We start from the raw sequence: 14,555 nt of genomic DNA, 5'->3' as shown, positions 1-14,555 counted from the left end.
ACCAAGCATGATGTCCTTCTCCAGGGACTGATCCCTCCTGATAACATGTCCAAAGTATATAAGACAAAGTCTCACCATCTGCACTTCCAAGGGGTACTCTGGCTGTACTTCTTCCAAGACAGACTTGTTTCTCTGTGCTTTACATATATTACACTCAGTGCTTGGCACGTATTACCTCATTTAACCTTCACAACAATCATATACTGTTGGTACTATGATTATGCCCCTTTACAAATGAGAAAACTGAGGTTGCATTTAAGCAATTTTTATCAAGATGACCAAGCTAACTCCAGAGCCTCGAGCTGTCTCTTTTTTACACTTTCTTCACTCTTTTATCTTCTGATAGCCTCACAGCTCCATTAATTTAGTTAAATTTATTTTCAGAGGCACATAATTTTTGCTTAAAATCCCCAAATTTCTTCCTAAGTCTGTACCCTGATACCAACATTCAGTAATCCTTCTACCCCATCTCAGAGAATCACCTTGGCCAACTACTCATCTAGAACTTCCCCAGGCAAACATTAGCATATTCACAACCTAATGCATTCCCACTACCATCCTTCTAGGCAGAGAAGAGGAAGCCAGGTTTCCATTACAATTGAGAGGAAGAAATGTTCCCTTCTGGCCTGTACTCTCCACACAGAACTTAAAAATATTCATCATGATGTCTTTGTCCTAAAGCAGAGGTTCTTGGCCCTGACTGCACTTTAGACCCCCTGGGAGCTTGGAGCCCTGGTGGCACAGTGGAAGTGTCTGGCTGCAGTGTGAATCCACCAGCTGCTCCTTGGAAACCCTATGGGGCAGTTCTACCCTGTCCTATAGGGTCACTATGAGTCGGAATGGACTCGATGGCAATGGGGTTGGTTTTGGTTTTTTGGAGGAGCTTTCAGAGGAGGCCTGGTGGCACAATGGTTAAAGCAGTCTGCTGCTAACCAAAAGGTTGGTGGTTAGAACTCACCAGCCACTCTGTGGGAGAAAGATGTGGCAGTCTGCTTCCGTAATGACTTACAGCCTTAGAAACCCTATGGGGCAGTTCTACTCTGCCTTATAGGGTCACTATGAGTTGGAATTGACTTGAAGGCCATGGTTTTTTGTTTTTTATTTTCCCACTTTGGTGGAGGACAGCTTTCATAAGTACGCATGCCACCCCAAAGGCACTGAAACAGAATACTCTGGGTATGGAGCTTGGGCAAAGGTTTTCTGTTGTTTTTTTTTTTTTAAGTATTAGGTGATGCTATTGAGAACCACTGCCTGCATTTCTTCTTGCCAATCCACATCCGTTACCATTTTCTAGAGTTGACTCAGAAATAATATTATCCAGATACTATATGCTTTGGTACTTGCCAAAGAGATGATCGCTTTCCCTCCGTACATCCCCATTAGCTCCTGCCCAATAGAACATCAGTTTAATTTGGCTCCGCTCTGTGAGCATACCTGATTCATCCCATGTTACCGAGCAATACCTGTATATTGTTCTAGAATTATTTTCTCATTTCATATATATCTAGTTTACTTAAAAAATGGTATATGTCTCAAAGATCTTTCTGAACAAATGTGTCTTGGAAGAAGTACAGCCAGAATGCTCCTTAGAAGCATGTTATCAGGAAGGGCGAGTCCATGGAGAAATACATCATGCTTGGTAAAGTAGAGGGTCAACGAAAAAGAGAAAGACCCTCAACAAGATGGACTGACACAGAGGCTGCAACAATGGGCTTAAGCATAGCTACGGTTCTGAGGATGCCGCAGGACTGGGCAGTGTTTCATTCTGTTGTACACAGGGTCGCGATGAGTCAGAACTGACTCAGTGGACCTCACAATAACAACCAACATCTTAAAGATGGAGACCATGCTTTGTACTCGTTGCCTCTTTTCATAGTACCAGGCAAAGAACTTCTAAGCCACAATAGAGAGCACTGTAGATGTATGTTGATTACAAGTAAAACGTATTCTTTGTACTTTCATTTTTCTTTGATATGAAAGTCAATTAAATAGGCTGCAGAGAACAGAATGTTTAGAGGACTAAAATAAGAGAACTATATAGCCTAGGGAAAGATAGAAAGAGATATACAGTAAGCAAAAGTGAATTTATTTATATTGCAGACTGATTAGCTCTATAAAAAAACCCACTGCCATCGATTTGATTCTGACTGTCTCATACTGACACTATAGGGCAGAGTAGAGCTGCCCCATAGGGTTTTCAAGACTGTAAATATTTACGGAAGCAGACTGTTCTCCCGAGGAGCAGCTGGTGGGTTCAAACTGCCGACCTTTTGGTTAGCAGCTGAGTGCTTTATCCACTGTACCATCAAGGCTTCTTGATTAGCTCTATAAAAGTGGGCAATCACTTTAAATATGAGCTCATTCAAATGCTGAATAATTTCAACCAAACTTTCCTTTGGGGAAAGTTGCTGGACTCTCCACTTTGCACAAAAGGATCCAACATTCTCTTTAGTCTCGAGTTGAAAAGTGGGATTGGATCAGCTCTGAGCTCTACTTTCATTTTGGAGCATAAAATTAGTGCCCTGGATCCTAGCCTAGGCTCTGATACTAAATAGCTGTGTCCTTGAGTCCATCAGGGCTGAATGACTCCCAGAGTCCTCCCTAATAATCACGGTAATATAAAGAGCTCACACTCATTGAAGGAGCCCTGGTGGTGCAATGGTTAAGCACTCGGCTGCTAACCAAAAGATTGGCGGTTCAAACCTACCCAGCCACTCTGCAGAAGAAAGACCTGGTGATCTGCTTCCATAAAGATTGCAGCTGAGAAAACCCAATGGGGCAGTTCTACTCTGTCACACGGGGTCGCTATGGGTTAGAATCGACTCAATGACATACAACAACATTCACTGAGTACTTGTGTACCAGGCACTGTGCTAAGCATTTTTCATGCATTATTTCATTTAATCCTCACAATCACTCCTTGAGGTGGGTACTATCATCTTCCTAACATTCCGAACGGAGGTTCAAAGAGATTAATTTGTCCAAGAGCACAGGGGAAACGAATTTTGGTGGAACCCTATTCATCTAGGTCCAGCTCCAATGCCAATTCCTGTGTAAAGCCTTTCCTTACACCCGCATCTGCAAGCAGAGTGTATTATCTGGGCTCCTCCAACACTTCATGCACACTGAGCTTTCAGTGCTTCTCTCATTATATTGTGCTCACTGTTTTTGCCCGTTTTGTGTGGTTTACTCTCCCAGAAGACTGGGAGCACTTTGAATTCAAGGACTGTGTTTCATTAATTTTATTATTCTCAGCACTTAGCCCAGAGCTTTGTAATTAGCAGACACTCAATATATGTTCCAAGGTTGGGGCTATGAACTCTGCAATTTCTATTGCATTTAATCCTCGTAACAACTCTGTGAAGTAGAAACATTATATTTTTGGATTTTACCAGTAAAGGTTTAGAGGGGTTAGGCAGTCTTCCCACAGTTCACACAGGAAGTAGAGTGGAGCCAGGTTTTGAATACAGGCATTGGACTGTCCTTCCCTCCCCCCACCCCCTCACCCCCGTCACCATCCACTCAGGTGCCCAAACCAGTACAGAAACTGGATCTCTTCTCTACAGAATTCCCTCCGTGATTCCTGCCCACTCTTCTCCCCTAATCGTTCAGTCCACAGCCTTCTCCCCAACCCCTCTGTTGTTGTTGGGTGTCCAGTCGATTCTGACTCATAGCAACCCCATATGATAGAGTACCAGCAAGACTCCTTCCAACCCCTCTAACACCATCTAATTCCAACTACCACCTTCCTTCACCTGAATTACTGCACCAGCTGGGGAGAATTTGGAAATTTTGCTGACCCCCCACACAAGAAGATTAAGAATTATAGATGACTTTTATCAGCTACGAGCATTTCTTATAATTTGCCCTAGAGACACAGACATACTTCCGCATGTTCAGCCCTGAGTACCTTAAGTCACGGTTCTCTGGGAAGTTAGAATTGTACAAACCCCAGTACGAAGGTCAATACACTGCCCCAGTACATCATCTGAGGCCACCAGGCAGTCAGAGATTACAGCATCTAGTTTCCAGCTCACCTGCTTTGAGACTATATTTCACTGACTTATTTCAGAGTTACTATCTTCTCCTCCCCAATCCTGATAACCACACTTCTTTTCTGAGTTTATATTTTGTTTTGTTTTCCTTTTTAACCTATTTCATTGTCCAGCCTTTCTAGGGCTGGAACCCTTTGACTTGCTCTTGCCTTCCCAAGGAAAAAACAAAAAGTCTTTTCCTTGAACACTGCCGTCTGCTAACAGACCCTCACTAAGCAGCATCCCTGGTTTCCTGCCTAACTGCCTTGACTCTGAATAACTATGGCATGCCCCTGGTGTGCTTTTCTGTGCTCTGCCACCTGGAGGGACACTTGGTCATGTGTTAAGACCTCCCTGCAATATTGACTGCTTGCCCTTTGCTGCCAACATCCTTCAGATAACTTCCCTTCATGCTGCTGGAACAGATCTGCCTCCCACTGCCCGCCCCACCTCAGGGGTGGCTCTGTTTACAGGTACTGGGACTAGCTAGGAACCACAAATGTTCCTTTGATATCTATTTATTGCGAACACAAGAGAAGAAACTTCTTCAGAGCCAAGGAAATCGTTCATTTTGGGCAGGTTGCTCAGATGGTTTCAACAATGGAGCTTCTCAGAATATTAAGGTCTCCTGCTCTGATGGAAACTGTGCAACAGAGCAGTTAATACTCTTAGATGACCTGCCAAGAAGAAAGGTCACACTAATAAGAGTTCCATGTGCTGTTTAAAGAATTGACGGTGCATACGTGGGAAAAGCATAATATATGGCCAAAGTTTGAATGAGCCAGGGAAAAGTGTGATATGGCAAAACTAGATAGTAAATGAAACTATTGTGTACCAAATCAACCTTGGCTATTTACCCTTTCTTGTAATGCCATTTAAAGTTACTGTCTTCCTTTGTGGTATTTGAATTATTTATTAGTATTATATATTTAACTTGTTAAATGAAGAAATGTGTTCTTGTATGGGAGAAAAAGAAACCCATTTTATTCTCTTGAAATTAGTCTTTAGAAACATTTCCAAAAGTTAGAGCTATGTCTCAAGGGAGAAAATGAGGAACATGAGAAAATGAAACAATTTATCTCCACATTCATTATGTTTACAACTCAATTCCAGCTAATAATTGGTGGCTGTAGGCTATTCCCTTTCCCTCTGCTTACCCTCCTTCCTCCTCTGATTATCTTTCTAAACTCATTTAGAGGCTGCAACTCCCAAAAAACAACATGATAGTGGTGCAAGAAGTTTGCAAGAGGCCACTAACCTAAAGGTTGGCCATTGCAACACATCCAGTGGCTCCGAGGAAGAAAGGCCTGGTGATCTGCTTCCATAAATATTAAATATTAAAACCAAAAATACCAAACCGGTTGCCATCGAGTCAATTCCAACTCATAGTGACCCTATAGGACAGAGTAGAACTGCCCCACAGGGTTTCCAAGGCTGTAGATATTTATGGAGGCAGAATGCCACATCTTCTTCCTGTGGAACAGCTGGTGGGTTTGAACCCCCAACATTTTGGTTAGCAGCAAAGTGCTTAACCACTACACCACCAGAGCTCCTCCTGTAAAGATTACAGCCAAGAAAACCCTATGGAGCAGTTCTACTCTGTAACACATGGGTTCGCCATGAGCGCTAGCAGCTAACGACAAAGAGGGTGGATGAGAGATGGGTATTGTATTATCAAAGGTGTAGTCCCCATAAGAGGCATGCTGCAGCGAGAGCCAGAGACAAGAAGATTGTTCATAGCAGTCTCAGAGCATAGTTTAATATCTCAGATATTGAGGTGCGTCAGGAAGATTTGAGAAATTCATTTTGGAGTCCAACAGCCATCTGTTCTCGCTTTCTCTACTGCCTCACCTTCCATTCACATTTTTTGTGTAGTTAGTCATTGATTATTTTATCATGCTCGCGCCAGAAGGATTCACAATCAATGTTGTAGTGAAGTATGACTATGGCTTTTCTTTTGCTGTTTGGTTTTTTCCTGAAGTTAATAATTGCCTTTGAAAAATTGCTTAGTTCTCTTTGTCACCATTGCTAATTCTTCCCACACCTTCCTATCAGTACAGTTTTCCTCAAGGTTAGTCACACTAGGTAACGTATCAATTCCAATTCCAAAATAAATGAGTTCTTTTAACCTTGCAAGGATTGTTACGCATAGCTCTGTGTTAAGAAATTTGAAAATCTTGGCATTCTGAAAGTGGAGTGTTTATGAGTGTAATATTTTTAAAATATGTAAACCATAAAAGAAAAACATGTAGGTAAATCATACAGTCTTTAAGTGAGAGAGCTCTCTAGGAGGCAGTCTAGCTTAGGAGGTAATTTTCTTGTGTTAGAATGCTGAACTTCAAATCCCAGACCTGTCCCCTGAAACAAGATACTCCACCATTTGTGCCTTAGTTTTCTCATGCATAAAATCAAGACAATAGTACCAACCACAAGGACTGATGTTTAACTGAGGTACTATATGAAAATCACTTAATAGAGTCCCTGACACATGGTAAATTCTTAGGAAATGTTAGGTTTTATCTAGCATAACAGCAAAGGCAAAAAAAAAAAAAAAATTAAAAAACCTGAAATACTTTATCTACAATTTATGTATGAAAAAATGTAAACACACACCCAAAATACAAACACAAAATTCAAAGAAAAATAATAAACTGGGGAAAACATTTGCAGCATATATGACAGACCAAAAGGTTAATATATTTACTATCTAATAAGCCTTAGGAAAAAAATAGCAAAATAGGCAAAATGCATAAATTGGCAGTGTAGCTATAAAAGAAATAAAAATGGCAATCTGAAAACATACTTGCCCTCATTTGTAATAAAAAGTATATAAAAATAAAATAATATACCATGTTTCACTAACATATTTCAAAATTATTTTTACTTTGCAGTATCCACTGTTGGTAAGGATGATATCTATTCTCCATTCAGGACTATGGTTATCTTTTTTAAAAATTTAAATATGTATATATACACATATATATATTTATATACTGTATTTTTACACAAATAACGCACACCCTCTACATTTGTTGCCAACCACACTCTATCCCTTCAAGGTATTTTCATAAGCACTGCTATGTCGATTTTTTTTTACATGTTGCTGTAAGAAAATTAGCATAGAGTGCTTATAAAATATCTTGCGGAGGGGAGGGTACAGTTGGCAAACAAATGTAGAAGGTGCACGTTATTTGTGTAAAAATACAGTATGTATGTGTATATATATATATCCCGGATTAAAACCTCTATTTGCTTCTCAGTGCCCTCTTAAAAAATCCATATTTATTCCTACACTTGGAAGCATCTAGAGCCGTGCCTGGTTCATAGTTATTGTTGTTGTGGTGTGCCGTTGAATTGTTCTGACAAATAGCGACCCTATATGACAGAGTAGAACTGCCCCATAGGGTTTTCTTGGCTGTAATCTTTACAGAAGCAGATTGCCAGGTCTTTCTCCCATGGAGCCGCTTGTGGTTTCAACTGCAGACCTTTCGGTTAGCAGTCAAGCCCAGGTCTTTCTCCCATGGAGCCGCTTGTGGTTTCAACTGCAGACCTTTTGGTTAGCAGTCAAGCAACTGACCATCACACTACCAGGGTTTCATAGATCCATAGTGGGTATTCAGTAAATATTTGTTAAATGAATGTTAATTAAACATCACAAATATCCTCATGCTCTGGACCCATTCTGAGAGCTCAATTCTTCAATATCACTCCTTCCAAGTTCCTGACCATCCAGCCAGATTACTAACTGTTGTCTTCGTGTGCTGTTGCGTTGATTCTGACTCATAGTGACCCTGTATGACAGAGTAGAACTGTCCCATAGGGTTTCCTAGGCTGAAATCTTTATGGGAGCAGATCATCAGGCCTTTTCTCTTGCGGAGCCGCTGGTAGATTCAAACCACCAACCTTTCAGTTAGCAGCCAAGTGTTTAACCATTGTGTCTCCAGGGCTTCTTAGATTACTAATCACTGCCCAGGAATCTACATAGATCCTGACCTAAGGTAATCTCTCTTTCCAGGAAAAGGGGACACCACTGCTCCCTTCTCCACTGATGGTAAGGCCACTCTCCATGGGGCTGTAATGTCATAGTAACACATTATTAGTTGGTGCCAACATATCATGCAGAGCTGATTTAAGCCAGGCTCTGATTATTCTACCATTGACGGGCTTCTGCTAGGGAACTGCCCTTGAGGCCATGAATGCGAGCCGAGGAAGGAAGAGATGTTGCTGTGGTATCAGTAGACATTTAGGGAAGCAGGAGCTATTGCTTACTCATCTTGAGCATTTAGAGCTTCCCCAGTCCCATATGTGCCACTTTCACCTGAGAAGGGTGTGAGAGGCATTACGTTCAACTTAATAGCTCAGTGGTTCAAATATTACCTAGCTGGTTATGGGAAGCTCAGGTGCATGGTCACCTGTGTCTTATGCATGATCGGATATTCAGTATCCACCAGAGCCAAAAACAAACCAGAGCTGTTTCTCAAAAAGGAGAATAGTCACTGGCTAAAGGAAGAATAGCTTTTGCTGTAATTATTCTATCGGGGCATGCCTTAAACTTCATCTAGCATCTTGGATGTGTTACAGCCACCTTGCAGATCATTGGCTCTTCTGGGTCACAATCCCACCCCTTGGGTAGGGGAGGGAAGGGCAGTTTGATTACGGCCCACCAAGACTACCTTCAATAGCAAGTGATAAATTTCCAGAAGAAACTAAGGGTGCTGTTTCTAGAAAAAGGGAAATAAATGGGACAAAAACAACAAACGGCCACTACACTGACACTTATTACAATCAGAAATGATCTTGTTTATTGATGTGTATCACATGTAAAATTTTATAATGGTTCTAGACCAAGGACTGAGTACTCTAGCCAGCAACTAGAGTTCTCCCCTTGAACTGACTTTGACACATTTGTTAATGAACACTTTTTGGGAACAGTTGGTCATCTAACTATTTGTTGTTGTTTTTAGGTGCCCTCAAGTCAGTTCCGACTCACAGTGGCCCGATGTACAATAGAACGAAATACTGCCTGGTCCTGCACCATCCACACAATCTTTGTTATGCTTGAGCCCATTGTTGCAGCCACTGTGTCAGTCCATCTTGTTGAGGAGCATACTCTTTTTCACTGACCCTCTACTTTACCACACATGATATCCTTCTCAGGGACTGATCCCTCCTGATAACATGTCCAAAGTACATGAGACAAAGTCTCACAATTCTCCCTTCTAAGGAACATTCTGGCTGTACTTCTTCCAAGACAGATTTGTTTGTTCTTCTGGCAGTCCATGGTATAGTCAATATTCTTTGCCAACACCATAATTCAAAGGCATCATCTTCTTCAGTCTTCCTTATTGATTGCCAGCTTTTGCATGCACATGAGGCGACTGAAAATACCATGGCTTGGGTCAGGCACCCCTTAGTCCTCAAGGTGACATCTTTGTTTTTTAACACTTTAAAGAGGTCTTTTGCAGCAGATTTGCCCAGTGCAATACATCGTTAGAGTTCTTGACTGCTGCTTCCATGGGCTTTGATCGTGGATCCAAGTAAAACGAAATCCTTGACAACTTCAATCTTTTGTCTGTTTATCATGATGTTGCTTATTGGTCCAGTTGTGAGGATTTTTGTTTTCTCTATGTTGAAGTGTAATCCATATTGAAGGCTGTAGTCTTTGATCTTCATCAGTAAGTGCTTCAAGTCCTCTTCACTTTCAGCAAGCAAGGTTGTGTCATCTGCATATAGCAGGTTGTTAATGAGTCTTCCTCCAATCCTGATGCCATGTTCTTCTTCATATAGTCCAGCTTCTCAGATTATTTGCTCAGCATATAGATTGAATAAGTATAGTAAAAGGATACAACCCTGATGCACAACTTTCCTGACTTTAAACTACGCATCTAACTATGAACACACTCAAATGGGCTCTCATCTAGACCATGCATTTTTCTCCATTCTATTTTTAAGCCTATAATGACAGAGTTTGCCAAATACCTAGCTGATATCAAGACACAATGTGTCCACAACATTCTGCTGCTATACCAGACCAATAAGTCTATTCTTTTTTCTTTTTAACTTTTTTTATTGTGCTTTAGGTGAAAGTTTACAAATCAAATTAGTTTCTCACTAAAGTTAATACACAAATTGTTTTGTGACATTGGTTGCCAACCCCGTGATGTGTCAACACCCTTCTCTTCTCCACCCCAGGTTCCCTGTTTCCATTCATCCAGTTTTCCGGTTCCTTCCTGCCTTCTCCTCTTTGCTTCTGGGCTGGTATACCTATTAGTCTCATATACATGATTGAAACTATAAAGGACGTCCCTCACGTGTATTATTGTTGGCCGCATAGACCTGTCTAATCTTTGGCTGAAGGGTGAACCTCTGGAGTGACTTCAGTACTGAGTTAAAAGAGTGTCTGGGGGCCATACTCTCAGTGTTTCTCCAGTCTCTGTCAGACCAGCAAGTCAGGTCTTTTTTTATGAATTTGAATTTTGTTCTACATTTTTCTCCCCTTCTACCTGGGATCCCTCTGTTGTGATCCCTGTCTCAGAGCAGTCAGTGGTGGTAGCCGGGCACCATCTAGTTGTGCTGGACTCAGTCTGGTGGACACTATGGCAGTTGTAGTCCATTAGTCCTTTGGACTTATCTTTCCCTTGTTTCTTTCGTTTTCCTCATTCTCCTTTGCTCCAGCCGAGATGGGACCAGTAGATATATCTTAGATGACCACATCCAGGCTTTTAAGACCCCAGTTGCTGTCAACCACAGTCGGATGTAGAACATTTTCTTTATAAACTGTATTATGCCAATTGAGCTAGGTGTTCCCTGAGATCACAGTCCCCAGCCCTTAGCCCAGTAACTCGGTCCCTCAGTTACTCGGTGTGTCTGTGACACTTCTATGACTTTGCCTTAGTGAAGTTGTGCTGGCTTCCCCAGTACTGTGTACTGTCTTACCCTTCACCAAAGTTACCACTTATCTGCTATCTAGTTAGTGTTTTCCCTCCCTCATAACCATCAAAGATTTTTTTCTGTATGTAAACCTTTTCATGAATTTTTATAGTAGTGGTCTCATACAGTATTTGTCCTTTTGTGATTGATTTATTTCACTCAGCATAATACCCTCCACATTCATCCATGTTGTGAGGTGTTTGGCAGACTCATCATTGTTCTTTATAGCCCACAATACTCCATTGTGTGTATGTACCATAGTTTGTTTATCCATTCATCTGTTGATGGGCACTTAGGTTGTTGCCATCTTTTTGCTATTGTGAATAATGCTGCCATGAACATAGTTGTGTATATATCTATTCGTGTGATGGCTCTTATTTCTCTAGGATATATTCCTAGGAGTGGGATTGCAGAATCATATGATATTTCTATTTCTAACTTTTTAAGGAAGTGCCCTATCATTTTCCAAAATGGTTGTACCATTTTACATTCCCACAAGCAGTGCATAAGAGTCCCAGTCTCCCCACAACCTCTCCAACATTTGTTATTTTCTGTTTTTTTGATTCATGCCAGTAATGGCAGGGTGAGATGGTATCTCATTGTAGTTTTGATAGTTTTGATTTCTCTAATGGCTAGAAATCATGAACATTTCTTCATGTCTCTGTTAGCTGCCTGAATATCTTCTTTGGTGAAGTGTCTGTTCATATCGTTTGCCCATTTTTTAATTAAAGTATTTGTCTTTTTGTGTGGAGGTGTTGGATTTTCCTATAGATTTTAGAGATTAGATCTTTGTCGGATATGTTCATAGCCAAACATTTTTTCCCAGTCTGTGGGTTCTCTTTTTACTCTTTTGGTGAAGTCTTTTGATGAGCATAGGTGTTTAATTTTTAGACGATCCAATAACTCTATTCTGTTTCAGTTCAGATCATAGGTTAAGTGGGGAAAATAATAATAAGGAGAGTTAAACAGTAAAGGGCACAAATAAGATGTGTATTAAAAGACATGGTGGGTCATTTAAATTCCATTTCCCTAATGTTTTAAAAAAAAAAAACACAATAGAGATTCATTTGGGGCTATTTGGAAGGGTTCTTTAAGTTCTGGATAGTATGGTTATTAACACTTCCCTAACACAAAGCAAGAGACCCTGGTTGGTGCAAACAGTTAACATGCTTGGCTGCTAAGCAAAAGGATGGAGGTTCTAGTCCACCCAGTATCACATCAGAAGAAAGTAATGGCTGTCTACTTCCAAAAAATCAGTCACTGAAAAGCCTATGGAGCAGTTCTACTCTGACATACATGGGGTTGCCATGCGTCGGAATCAACTTGGATGGCAATTGGTTAACACAAAAGAAGGAAATATGTTTTTAAGTTTATCTTTGAGGAGTGATATGTTAGCATCTATCTGAAAATAAGCCATTAAGCTCTGTCCAATTGCGAAGAAACATTAAGGACCATTCAGATCAACCAAAATATCAGGATATTGGTATTATAAATATCCAATTACCTATATTTGTAATAAGCACAACAAATAAAATACTTGTGAGATACTCAGGCTTTGAGGATATGATTTGATGAACTATATAGAGGCAAAAGAAATGAGAATTCATTAAGAACTCTTTGTGCTTAGCTGAAGTGTTAAAATTTACCATCGATAGGAAGTCGCTATGCAATAGCACTGTCTCAGCTTTGATTCCTGGATTGGCAGGACTCTGGGAAGTGGTGCCAAGATTGTCATCATGAAATGATGCTGCACTTCAGAAGCACAAGAGCTTCCAGGCTATCCAGGACTGGATGTTGCCTGGGAAACCGTCACTGGCTCCTGCAACAGCTAGAAGAGAAAGTGTCTTTGTACCTGAGGCAGTTTGTTTCCAGAATTCTCTACCCCTGGCCCTTCTGCAGCTTCTGCACTCCTCACTGCTTGTCTGCCTTCTATCCACTGCCCTAATTTTATCTGATTCTGTGTGGTCCCTAACATCCAGAGGTTTGCCTGAATTTGATTCCCTTACTGTCTAGACAGATGTAAAAAACTGATGACTGCTAAGTTGTTTGGTTTTACCTGCACATTCCTTTTTTTTTTTTTTTTTTTAATTTGAGCCAGTGTTTAAAAATCAGGATGTATCTTATATAAATCTATATTTACAGCCTTTTCTTTTTGAGAAATTGTAATATCTGGCAATAATGGAGGGGGCTGTATTTCCTCATAAAATAATCTGCTAGAGCAGAGTGGCTACTGCCCGCTTAAATGGCTCTTCAGTTTGCCACAATCCCCACTATTCCCTATTGTCCCCAATACTGAGACTACTAATTATTATTAATCATCATACTTTTGCTTCTGTTTTTAACTTGTGGTAGTGGGGTATTTCTCTTTTCTCCTGTATTTATTAAAAGTGGGAAAACAAAACCTATAATGAGAAATTTAAGAATTTCAAGAAACATGAAAGGCAATGCATTTCTTGGAGGAAGTGAGGAGTACATGTTTAGTATGCAAAGTGAGTATACATACAAAGACTAGGACCTGCTCACTCATGTACATCTCTTACCTGTTCCCTACAGTCATTTGAATTTGCAGCTCTGGTCTGGTTCTCAGATATCTGGGTAAGCTTAGAGTGTGTATTATGCTGTGCATTTACTCCCACTCCTTTCTTGCACCCCACTTTCCTTAATCTGCCACTGCCTAAGGAGCAGGAGAGGCAGGTCATGCATTTAAAAATAAAGGTTCCGGGTAGTTCTAATTGCTCCTCCTCATTTGCCTGCCTCATTTCTGAAAATTAGCTCATTTTTATAGATAGGCCATATAACATTTCCTTTTAATTTAGCAATAAATGCTACATATAACTATGTATTGACAAACTGTATTTATTAATTAGCATATATATATTATTTAGTATATATAATAATATATAGAATATAGTATAGTATATATAGTATATCCCTGGACAGCTGACTGGAAGAGATCCATATTTGTGCTCATTCCAAAGAAAGGTGATCCAATTGAATGCAGAAATTATTGAACAACATCATTAATATTACATGCAAGTAAAGTTTTGCTGAAGATAATTCAAAAGTGACTGCAGCAGTACATTAAAAGGGAACTACCAGAAATTCAAGGCAGATTTAGAAGAGGATGTGGAATGAGGGATATCATTGCAGATGTCAGATGGATCTTGGCTGAAAGCAGAGAATACCAGAAAGGTGTTTACCTGTGTTTTATTGACTATGCAAAGACATTCGACTGTGTGGATCATAACAAATTATGGATAACATTGCGAAGAATGGGAACTCCAGAACACTTAACTGTGCTCATGAGGAAACTGTATGTAGATCAAGAAGCAGTCGTTCAAACAGAACAAGGGGATACTGCGAGGCTTAAAATCAGGAAAGATGTGCATCAAGGTTGCATCCTTTCACCTTACTCATCCAATCTGTATGCTGAGCAAATAATCCAAGAAGCTGGACTATCTGAAGAAGAATGTGGCATCAAGATTGGAGGAAGTTGCAGATGATATGATACTATACATAGAAAACCCTAAAGACTCCACAAGAAATCTACTGGAACTAATAGAAAGATTCAGCAGAGTAGCAGGATACAAG

This window comes from Trichechus manatus, unplaced genomic scaffold (genome assembly GCF_000243295.1).
Source record: "Trichechus manatus latirostris isolate Lorelei unplaced genomic scaffold, TriManLat1.0 scaffold00123, whole genome shotgun sequence".
Classification (NCBI taxonomy): domain Eukaryota; kingdom Metazoa; phylum Chordata; class Mammalia; order Sirenia; family Trichechidae; genus Trichechus; species Trichechus manatus.
Note: the sequence above shows the minus strand (reverse complement) of the source record.